Source organism: Petaurus breviceps, unplaced genomic scaffold, assembly GCF_028583685.1.
Source record: "Petaurus breviceps papuanus isolate PSGF00001 unplaced genomic scaffold, PetGlider_PUasm1.0 98, whole genome shotgun sequence".
In the NCBI taxonomy this organism is placed as follows: Eukaryota; Metazoa; Chordata; class Mammalia; order Diprotodontia; family Petauridae; genus Petaurus; species Petaurus breviceps.
Genome location: NW_027187460.1, coordinates 19740540 through 19751874, shown reverse-complemented (window position 1 = coordinate 19751874; position 11335 = coordinate 19740540). Strand labels below are relative to the sequence as shown.

General features: G+C 39.4%; 2 pseudogenes; one reads left to right on the top strand and one right to left on the bottom strand.

The window, feature by feature from the left end:
• The first annotated feature begins 7631 nt into the window (after window positions 1–7631).
• Window positions 7632–9065, top strand: LOC138156054 (farnesyl pyrophosphate synthase pseudogene; annotated as a pseudogene).
• An 884-nt stretch (window positions 9066–9949) lies between these two features.
• On the bottom strand, window positions 9950–10412 carry LOC138155835 (ubiquitin-like FUBI-ribosomal protein eS30 fusion protein; annotated as a pseudogene).
• Window positions 10413–11335: the final 923 nt, after the last annotated feature.

Sequence of the window (11335 nt, the reverse complement as noted above, 5' to 3'; positions counted from 1 at the left end):
TTTGTGTAGAGTCATGTTTTAAAGGTATTTGGAGGCGTTTGGGGGAGAGCTCAGGTGAATGCCTGCCTTTACTCCACCATCTTGGCTCTACCTCCCCTCCTAAAGTACATTAATAAATGTTCACTGGCCAGTGTGTGGGAGGTGAGACCCCTGTGGTACTCAGCCCTCCTGAGATAACCTGAAAAGTGTTGTCTGCAGTTTAGAAAAGACATTAACAAACCCTGAAGTATAGTTTCATCTGAATAAGTGCCTTTACTTGTCTCTGTGACTAAAATCCTGGGAGGCTTGACTAATGTGTATTTAAACCTCAAGGACTAAGGACATTGCTATCCTATTGATACTATTTCTGTTTTTTGTTGTTCAGTTATTTTTGGTCATGTCTGACTGTTTGTTTATCCCTTTGGGGGTTTTCCAGGAAAAGATACTGGGATGGTTTGTCATTTCTTTCTCCAGCTCATTCTATAGATCAGGAAACTGAGGCAAGCAGGGTTAAAGGCTCTTGCCCAGGGTCACATAGCTAGTAAGTGTCTGAGGCTAGATTTTACCTGAGGATGAGGAGTCTTTCTGACTCCAGGCCCAGCATTCCATCTATCACACCACCTAGCTGCTGCCAACTATTTAAATAGGTAGAATTTATGTAGTAACAGACAGTAGGCTAAATGCTTTAGAAATATTACCTTATTTAATTCTCACAATAATCCTGCAAGTTAAGTACTATTATTGTCCCCATTTTGTAGTTCAGGAAACTGAGGCAAATAGGGATAATTGTCCTAGGGTCATACAGCTAGCAGATCAGATTTGAACTCAGAGCTTCCTGACTTTACAGCCCAGTGCTCTATCCACTGCACCACACTAGAAAAGTTATGCCCTCCTGGAACCTTCCTTATGGGAGAAGATTTTAGGTTGGGCATAACATGGGCACAAAAGAGAAAATTCCTTGAGGAATTCCTCAATAATGAGTCCTCCCTCTCCCCTCTGGTATCATTATTCCTGGGTCTGGCCTAGGTCTTTACCTTTCTTACATCATCTCAACCTATGCCAGCAATATGTCTGTTCTCCTGAACAAAGAATCAACATCAGAAATGTGGATTGTTCTCTACAGCTTTAATAAATAGCCATCACTGAGCAGAAATATCAGGAAATGTCCTGGCACAACCACAGCTGCTCCCTCCTCGTTTGATCCTTCTCCCCCAAAGAATCTATGAGATAGTCAAGCAAATACTTTCTCTATTGAACAAATAAGGAATTTTATATGAAGAGAGGCCTTAAAAACTAGTTAATGGCCAAGTTAGTACTAGAACCCTGGTCTTTATGGGTGACCATTTTGGCCATATAACATGCAGCCTGTAATCATATTCATTTAATCCTTAATCAAACACCTACTTTTTTTTTTTTAATTTTTCTTTTTTTTTAGGGCAATTGGGGTTAAGTGACTTGCCCAAAGTCACATGGCTAGTAAGTGTGTCAAGTGTCTGAGGCTGGATTTGAACTCAGGTCCTCAGGTGGTGCTCTATTCACTGTGCTATCTAGCTGCCCCAAACACCTACCTTTTTTTCCTCCAAAACTGACATAGTCCTTCTTTGATTTCCAGCCTCTTCATTCATTCCCCAAGCCCTGTCTTGTGCTATCAATAGTCCCTGCCCTCAAGGAGTATATTACATGTTACTGTGGAACACAAACACAAGATGAATGCAAAGTAACTTTAAGATGAAACATACTAGAAGGTAGGGAGATAAGGAAAGTGTCCAATAGGAAATGGTCCTTGAGCTGAGCACTGAAGGAAGTTGGCGGTGGGGAATCCCTAAGGTGGGAAGTTCTAAGAAGTGAAGCAGTCTGGTCCAATTTCCTTATTATAAGTATTCTCACTATATCTTGTAATTTAACTGTCACTGAACATGTTCATATCCGTTTTTATGCCTACTTACATCACCCATTAGACTCTAAATTACTTGAGGCCTTAACTATGTCTCAATCATCTTTGTTTGCCTCAGCATCTAGTCCAGAGCCTTGTAAAAAATAGATCTATCATTGTTTGTATGATTGATTTTATCTGTTCCCTCATGTGGACAGATCCTTTGATTCAGTGGAGATTATAATTTCTATTTTACAGATCAGTAAACTGATTGTGATTATAGAAACAAAACTGTTCCACCAAAAATTACTAACTAGACTAATAAAAATCACTAACTATAGTCTTGTTACTAGACTATAGTATTTGTGAGCTTGACACAAATCAGAAAAATAGAGCTTCTCTCTGTAATCTATGGGTTAAGATTATTCTATCCACTGAGAATTCATCACCAAAGAGTTAGCTAATAATTAATGAGAGACATTGTGACCTTATAATAAGATTTGAAGTAAATAACCAGGATTTGAATCTGAGCTCTCTCATTTACTAGCTGTGTGACTCAGAGTAATATAAGAAATCTCTTTGAAACTTTGTTTCCCCATCTATAAAGGAGTCTAGCATTTGCCCTACATTTCTTCAGAGAACTGTTTGTTTTTTAGGGAAGGAGGGAGGAAGGCAAGGCAATTGGGGTTAAAAGTGACTTGCCCAAGGTCACACAACTAGTAAGTGTGTCAAGTGTCTGAGGCTGGATTTGAGTTCAGGTCCTTATGATTCCAGGACTGGTCCTCTATTCTTGCTCCACCTAGCTGCCCTGAAAGCCATTTTGAGGATCATTGGTGATCACTGATGTATTATACTCAGTAATTGTAAAGCACTATATAAATCTCAGCCATATCATCATTATTCAAGAACATTTCTCAAATACCAGTGAATGCTAAGTCATATCACATATTTAAAAAAGCTCAAAACAAAACTCATCTTTCTGATGAATCAGTTTTTCATTACTCGAAATCAGGTCATAGATCGCAATGTCTCTGATGATATGAATACCAAAGCTTAAAAAAAAAGACATTCAAACCCAACACTTTCCAGTCTCTTTCCTTTTATTCCAAAAATAGCCCATTACCAGGCAAGGTTAGTCATTTACTCACCCATGACTCAGTGATCTTCCTCACAGTACTGAAGTACTCTGAGTAAAAACTGTAATTATGTAACCAACTTGTCAAGAGAGGCAATCTAATTCCCTGGACTGTGGAGATTTTGTATTTCTGTGGGATGGTTTAGCAGTTTAGTTAGAATAGTCAGTAGCAAAAGCATGGATTTATTTAGACCACAACTGTAGTTGGAGTCAAGAGGCCTGAGTTTGACTTCAGGTTTAGCCACTTACCAGGTTAGTTGATTAACCTCCCTGAGCCCTATTTTTCTTATCTAGAAAATGGGGATGAAAATAATGGCTCTATGCTCCCGACATAGCTTTTATGAAGTTCAAATGATATATGCAAAAACTCTTCATAACCAAAAAAACATAAATGTCAGCTAGAGTATGTATTTTTGTCATTATCATCATCACCATTATAATCATCGCCATCATCATCATTCAGCTATGGAATTTTCCCAAAATGTTATCACCTGCAACATACAGCAGATGTGATTGGCCTGGTTGAAATATCACTTTGTATTCAATTCATTATTTTCCCCCATCCCTTGACATTTTCATTGTTTTGCTAATGTCTTTCTTCTTTTCTTCTCTTCTATCCCCACTTCAAATTTAGCCAAGCAATGCCTCTATTGGCCTTCGGCTATTTAAATGAAATTGCAAGAAATTGAAAAATGGGGTGGTCATTGACAAGGGGGAGAGGAGGTGGGAGGCAGACATTTTTCGGGGGAACTGGACAGCTGAAGGCCTGATGGGTTTCAGTTCTGAAAATATACTTGTCTAAAAATAAATCTGCCTTTGCCTGCAGCTCCAAGTCTGGGAGGGATGAGTCTGAAGGCAATAAAGGAAGGAGCTGGCTGGATGAAATGCTTCCAAATCGTATGGAGAGTGGGTTCCAGGAGCCAGTGAAGGCAACAGACAGGTCAAGTGGATAAGTTTGGGTATGTTTTCTTTGATTTTAAAGTCCCAGTATATTCACACATACATACACACAAAATAGATTAACCATCAGAAAAGAGAAAGGGCACTGACAGACCAACTCCACGGATTCCTAGGCTCTCAGTAATTTTCCAATGAAGCAAAGAAAGATCAAGTGATGCATTTTCATAACAGCCCCCCTCCCCAACAGTAGAGACTCAGCTCCCCCTACCACATTGTAATAAGCAATTGCCTATGAAACAACCCCTGGGAGGACTATAAGCTTCCACAAGTAAATTGTTGAACACCCACTACTAGCTCTTGGCATATAGTAGGAGCTTAATAAATGCTTGTTGATGAATTGATTTTTTTATTAGACTATAATCTCTTGATATATGATAATAAAATGCCTCCTTCAGGTTGTTTACCTGGCATCAGTAAATTATTTTAATAGTTATTTCAATAAAATTGATTTCCTTTGTACTTTTTTTATGCATTTAAAAACATCATTCTGAGAAAGTATCCATAGGCTTTGTTAGACTGCCAGAGAGGTCCATAACCCACAAAATAGGTTAACAATTCCTGCTCTATGAGACTGCAGATTTATGGTACCAGGTAACCTCTCCCTATCAGTCCCAAACAATTTTAAAAATCAAATTATTAAGCTTCTACTGCTTGCAAAATTTGCCTGGAGAAGGGTGTAGATGCCAAGCTTTGATTAGATTGGTCCCTGCCTTTGAAGAATTTATAGTCTAGTAGAGAGGTAAAATTAGTTCAGATACCTATAAAACACATGATAGTATGATAAACACATTACAAAATAGAATTATTATAGGAATTCTGAGAGAGAATGCATTACCCACTAGGAGAAATAAGAAAAGGTTTCTGGCTAAGGCATTTGAGTTGTATTTCAAAGGATGGATAGAAGTTCAATAGATGAAGATAGAAAGAAAAGGTATTCCAGGTATAAAGAGGTTGAAAGTGAAAGTCTAGTGTGAGTGTGTCTGTAGGAGGGCAGAGCTGCCCATTTTGCCTAGAATGTAGAATGTGTGGAAAGGTAATGAAATAAGACTAGAAAGGAGACAGTTGCAAGTTGTCAGAACAGGTAATCACTATGCATCTAGAGAGAGAACTGATAAATAGAAGTATGTCTAGAAGAACATGTCTATACCTATTTATGTCCAATGGTAACAATCTCCAGAATGGGGGTGGGGGATGACAGGAAAAAAAAGAAATTTATGTGATACTTTATTGTATATTTGAAAGGAATAGCAAATTGTGCATAGTGGATTTGTAGTTTCAACTGCAATTATCTTTTTAATGTACTATGTTATAGAAATACTTGTTTTATTTCATAAATGTGTGTGTGCATACACGTGTATTTGAAATAGGCAATGAATGACAATCAAAAGAGATTTAACTTTACTCTGGAGACAATACAGAGTCATTGAGAGTTCATTGTGATTGTGTTTGCTGTGTTTTGTTGCTGTTTTAGCAGAGTGACTTGGCAAGATTTATACATAAGAAAGATAAATCTGGCATTAATATGATAAAGGATTAGAGGATAGAGTTGAAGACAAATGGAACAGCTCAGGTATGTGGCAATAAGGGTCTGAACTAGGGCAGAGGCAGTGGGCTCTTATTAGATTCAAAACTTCCCCTATAAAATTGCAATTTCCCTTTCCCTTAAATTGTGACCTTTCCCACTAGTAAATTCTAAGCTCTCACTTAATGTCCCAGCAGATTGTAAAACATCTCTATCCCACCCTTCAACTATTTTTTTAATTGATAGATGGTATAAATAACATATTTAGACTATTTAGGGTGATATTCAAGTTCTGCCACTTAATAGCAGGATGTCTGGGCCAATCTTTCTGACTCTTATTTCACTTCATCTCTAAATAGAGAATAATACTTAAGCCACTTACTTCATGGAGTTATTATGAAAAATATAGACTTTAAGATGAAAGTACTGAAATACATGTTTTTTAGTTTCTCTTACTGTTCTGAGATTCCATGTTTGCATGGTGACCAATTCTAAAAAGCCATCTAGACATCAATAAAAGTGCCACCAAGGATAGCACACCCTTTTCCTATTGATAATCCTATTGGATTGGATAATCCTATTGTAATGAGAACCTTAAAAGCTGTTCACAATAGCATTCTTCTGGAAAGCCGCTTGTGCTTGGCTTTATGCAGGGCTAACATCTAACTCACATTTCTATAGGCTTTTACAGCATTTAAAGCACATCTCCTGCTACAATTCTCTAAGATAAGTGGTCCACATTTTATCAGTCTTACGTAGATGAGGAAAATGAGGCTAAGATAAATGAACTGCTTCTTTGAAGGATAGTGATATGATAGATATTGTCCAAAGAAGGCATCTGTGATCATGAAGGGTCTTGAATTTATGACATGTGAGGATCTGTTGCAGGAGTTACAGATGGTTAATCGACGGAAGGGAAGACTCAGGTGGGACATGATAACTATCTTTAAGTACTTGAAGGTCTGACATGGGAAGGAGAATTTGACCAGTTCTAATTAACCCCAGAGGGTAAAACCAGTATCTTTGGGTACAAATAGTAAAGAGAAAAACTTAGGCTTGATGTAAGTAAAACTTTCCTAATGATTGGGGCTATCCCAAAGGGAAATAGGTTTAGAAGAGACTGAGTTCTCGCTCATTGGAGATCTTAAAGCAGAGGGTGAAGGATGGTTGGTGGGGGTGTAATGGTAGAAGTTCTTTGTTATATATATTTTTTTTATTTTTTAGGAATGGGTTAGGCTAGATAGTTTGAGATTCCTTTCAATCCTGAAGTATTGTTACTGTTATGCTATGTCTCTCACACTATCATATAGACAGTGAGTGGTTGAGACAAGAACTGAATCCAGGTCTTCTCATACCAGCTTTAGGACCAATTTTAGGATGTCATGCTGTCTCTCAAGTAACATAAATATCTTCTTCTTTTTGCTCAGTCATTTCATACTCTTCATGAATCCATTTGGGTTTTTTTTTTGGCAGAGATATTGGAGTAGTTTTCCATTTCTTTCTCCAGATTATTTTACAGATGAGGAAACTGAGGTAAACAAGGTTGAGTGACTTGCCCAGGGTCACATAACTCGTAAGTGTCAAAGGCCAGATTTGACAGATTTGACATCAGGTCTTTCTGGCATCAGGCCTGGCACCCTATCTACTATGACACTAGATGTCCTAAACAAAAGTATAAGTGGAAGATAAAGTGAAAAGAAGAAGAAAAGATTTAATGGGAGCCTGATTATTGTGTCTGAAGGACTGTAACACAGAAAACCTCAGGGGAATACTAGTAAATATTTAACAATCAACTTTCTGGCAGGAAATGCATGTAGGACACATTTTTAAGTTTAATCTAAACTAGTAATATTTTCTCCATCATTTTCTTGTCTAGACCAGACATGTCAAAATGCAGGCCTCATTAAGACTTCAACACTGTTCAGTGCAGTGAACAAGATTAAAATTTTAATGTTTATAGCAGCTCCCTTTGCAGCGGAAAAGAAATGAAAGTTGCAGGGATGCCCATCAATTGGGGAATGGCTGAACAAGTTGTGGTATATGATTGCTATGGAATACTACTGTGCTGTAAGAAAGGATGAGCTCTATGATTTTGTGTGGTTGCTGTTTGTCTTTCTTTCTCGAAAAGGACCGTGACATCAGGGAGATGAAGACATGACCTGCAGTTGACTTTGATTTGAGCAAGGGAGGGTTGTGCAAAGTTACCAGTCTCATTTTCTCCAGAGTCATCTGGCTCCAATGGTCAGATATCAATCAGGAGGATTAGAGATGACCTAGGATGCAATGAGAGTCCCTGGCCCTTTCAAGCTAAGGTCTTTTCAAGTTCTCCCTTGGAGAGAGGCAACACCGGTTCAGTGAATAGGCCTCTTTAAGAAGTGAGTCAAGAGCCCTGCAAATGCCCAGAAAAGATTGGCTGCTTCCAGGTACCAGAATGAACGGAGATCAGAAATCAGGTTTTGCCCAAGACAAGCAGGAAGGACTTTGTCCAGCATTTCTCCCAGATTGTAAAGATTCTGACAGAAGATGGGATGGAGCATCCTGAGGTGGGAGATGCCATAGCCAGGCTCAAGAAGGTCCTAGAATACAATGCCTTTGGGGGAAAATACAACCTAGGCTTATCAGTGCTCATGGTATTCCAGGAGCTGGTGGAACCCCGAAAGCAGAATGCTGACAGTCTACAGAGAGCACTAGCAGTGGGCTGGTGTGTAGAACTGCTCCAGGCTTTCTTCCTAGTAACAGATGACATCATGGATGCTTCTCTTACCTGCCGGGTACAGCCATGCTGGTATAAGAAGTTTGGCATTGGCTTGGATGCCATCAATGATGCCATGTTGTTGGAAGCTTGTATCTACCACCTCCTGAAGCATTACTGCCATGGGCAGCCCTATTACATGAACTTCATCGAACTCTTCCTACAGAGCACTTACCAGAATGATATTGGCCAAACCCTCGATCTTATCACAGCCCCTCAGGGCAAGGTTGATCTTACCAGATTCACTGAGCAGAGATATAAGACCATTGTCAAATACAAGACAGCTTTCTACTCCTTCTACTTACCATTTGCTGCTGCTATGTACATGGCAGGTATAGATGGGGAGAAAGAACATGCCAATGCCAAGAACATCCTTCTGGACATGCGGGAATTTTTTCAGATTCAGGATGATTACCTTGACCTTTTTGGTGACCCCAGTGTGACTGGCAAGATTGGTACTGACATCCAGGACAACAAATGCAGCTGGCTGGTGGTGAAGTGCCTTCAGCTGGCATCATCTGAGCAAAAAAAGATGTTGGAGGAGACTTATGGACAGAAAGATCCAGAGAAGGTTGCCAAAGTGAAGGAACTGTATAAGAAACTTGAATTGCCTGCTCATTTCACCAAGTTTGAAGAGGAAAGTTACAGTAGACTGATGGAGCTCATTGAGAAGCCTTCATCACCCCTTCCCCCATCTATCTTTTTGGAAATGGCAAAGATCTACAAACGTCAGAAGTGACCAAGGAATTGGACATGAGGAGGGAGGCAGGGAGGGCAGGGCACACCATGTGTGGAGTTGGGAGAGGATGTACTCTCAATAAATTATGGCTCTTTTAAATAAAAAGTGAGTCAAGGGATGGCCTCTTTAATAAAATAAAAATAAAAACTGGGAGGGGAAGAACCACTGGGTTGCTGGCCAAAATTTGCTACTTGCTGGTCAAAAGTATTTACATTCACTCTAAGCCAGGAGGGCCCTAAAATAATCGTTACAGGGTACTTTGCCAGGGACCTAATGCTATCTAATCCATGAGATACAGAGTGAATTGGGTTTAAGGCTTGGTCTTTGACAAAGAAATCTAGCCATTTCCTCATCTGTAAAATGAAAAGGTCAGAATAGAAGTCCTCTAAAGTCCTTTAAACTTTAAGTAATAGCTAATTAATGCCACTTATATCACATTATAGTTTGTAAAGCACTTTACAAATATTGTCTCATTTGATCCACACAACAATCCTGAGAGGTAGGTGCTATTATTATCTCCACTTTGCAGGTGTAAAAACTAAGTCAGAAGGAGGTAAAGTGATTCACCAAAGGTCAAGAAGAAACAGTCATGTACCTGAGACTACGTAAATGCTATTTGTGCCTTGGGTCTCTTTAAATGTGTCCAGAATGAATCTTGAGATTGGTGTTGATCATGAAATGTTTAGAGATTGTGGTATGGGCCTCTTCTAGTTAAGATGCTGTTGTGAAAGGACCCAATTTTGCTGTCAATTACTCCCCATAATTCTATGTTATTATCTATAGCACTTTTAATGAAAATGTCTATGTATTTAACTTTTGCTTATGTATTTAACTGTTTTTAATGTAGTCTAATCTGAGATCATAATGGCTTCCTTAAAAAAGAATCATCTGAAGGACAATAAATTTTGCTCTAGCCCTTCATTTTGACTCTATGTAATTCTTTTTTTTTTTAGATTTGTAGCAGCTTTATTGGGGACAAAGTACAGGGGATTAGGAGTTGGCATTGGGGCCCTTCTTCTTGCCAAAGGTGGGCACTACATTGACGAAGCATCGGTTGTTGGTTGTACTGCATCCTCCTCTTAGCACTCCCAGTCTTCTTCTTTTTCTCCTGCTTGGCCACCCTGGGAGTCTGCCCCCTCACTTTTCCAGCTCGGGCCAGAGAGCCATAGACTTTACCTCCTAGCATCCGGCCAGCCACTTCCAGGGTGGACAGGGGCTCCACCCCACACTGTCCCAAGATGGCTTCATCCTCCAGCGAGGAGCCTCCTAGAAGCAGGACCTGGTCCTCGGGGGCGATGCCGTCCAGGGCCGCCACATGGGCCTTCATCTGGGCAATGGTCTCCCGCCCAGTCACCTCAAGGGTGTGCAGAACCTGTGCATGGACAAACAGCTTCATGGTGGCCACTTGGACACGCTAGTCCTGCTTCCGCTGGGGCGAAGATGGAGACCAGAAAGAGCTGTGTAATTCTTTATATTTTAAGTATGTTTCTTTCCAACATAATGTTGACTTCTATTTTTTAATCCATTCTACTACCTTCCTCTGTTTTATGGGTTAGTTTATTCCATTCGTATCAATTATTCCTATTTCTCTACTCCTATTTACTTCACCAAGTCCCAAGACCCTACCCCAGGAAGGTCTTTCCTTTCTTCCTTCTTTCCTTCTTTCCTTCTTTTCTTCCTTCCTTCCTTTCCTCCTTCCTTCCTTCCTTCCTTTCCTCCTTCCTTCTTTCCTTCCTTCCTTCCTTCCTTCCTTCCTTCCTTCCTTCCTTCCTTCCTTCCTTCCTTTCTTCCTTCCTTCCTTCCTTCCTTCCTTCCTTTTCTCTTTCCACAGTTGGACACATCTACCAGCCTCTGCCCTCTTACAGTCACCTTTGTATGAAATTCTGGACTGGATGAAGCAGATCATTTTAGCGTTTTCAACTTCCTTCATTATTGGACTTTCTGAGATTTATAAGAGTTTGAGAAAAAATTATTATTCTTCAGACGATTCTTTTTTAAAATTAAAAATTTTACATTGAAATTAAACTACATTAAAATAGTTAAATGCATAAACAAAAGTTAAATACATGGGCATTTTCATTAAAACTGCTATAGACAATGAAATAGCAATACTCGTGTGAGTGTGTGTGTGTGTGTGTGTGTGTGTGTGTGTATGCATGAAATAGCATAGCATCTAAGTTCTTGGAAGAAGAGTTAATAGAACTATAGGGAGTAAGTGCCAGCAAAACTATGATAGTTGTGGACCCCAGTGTGCATTGTTCAGACCTAGAGAGAGCTAACCAAAATAATAATAATAAGCAAAAAGTTATCTGTAGTGGCAGTTTTACAAAACTTGATCTGCTAAGGCATGAAAACTGCTTGACTGCCCACACCAT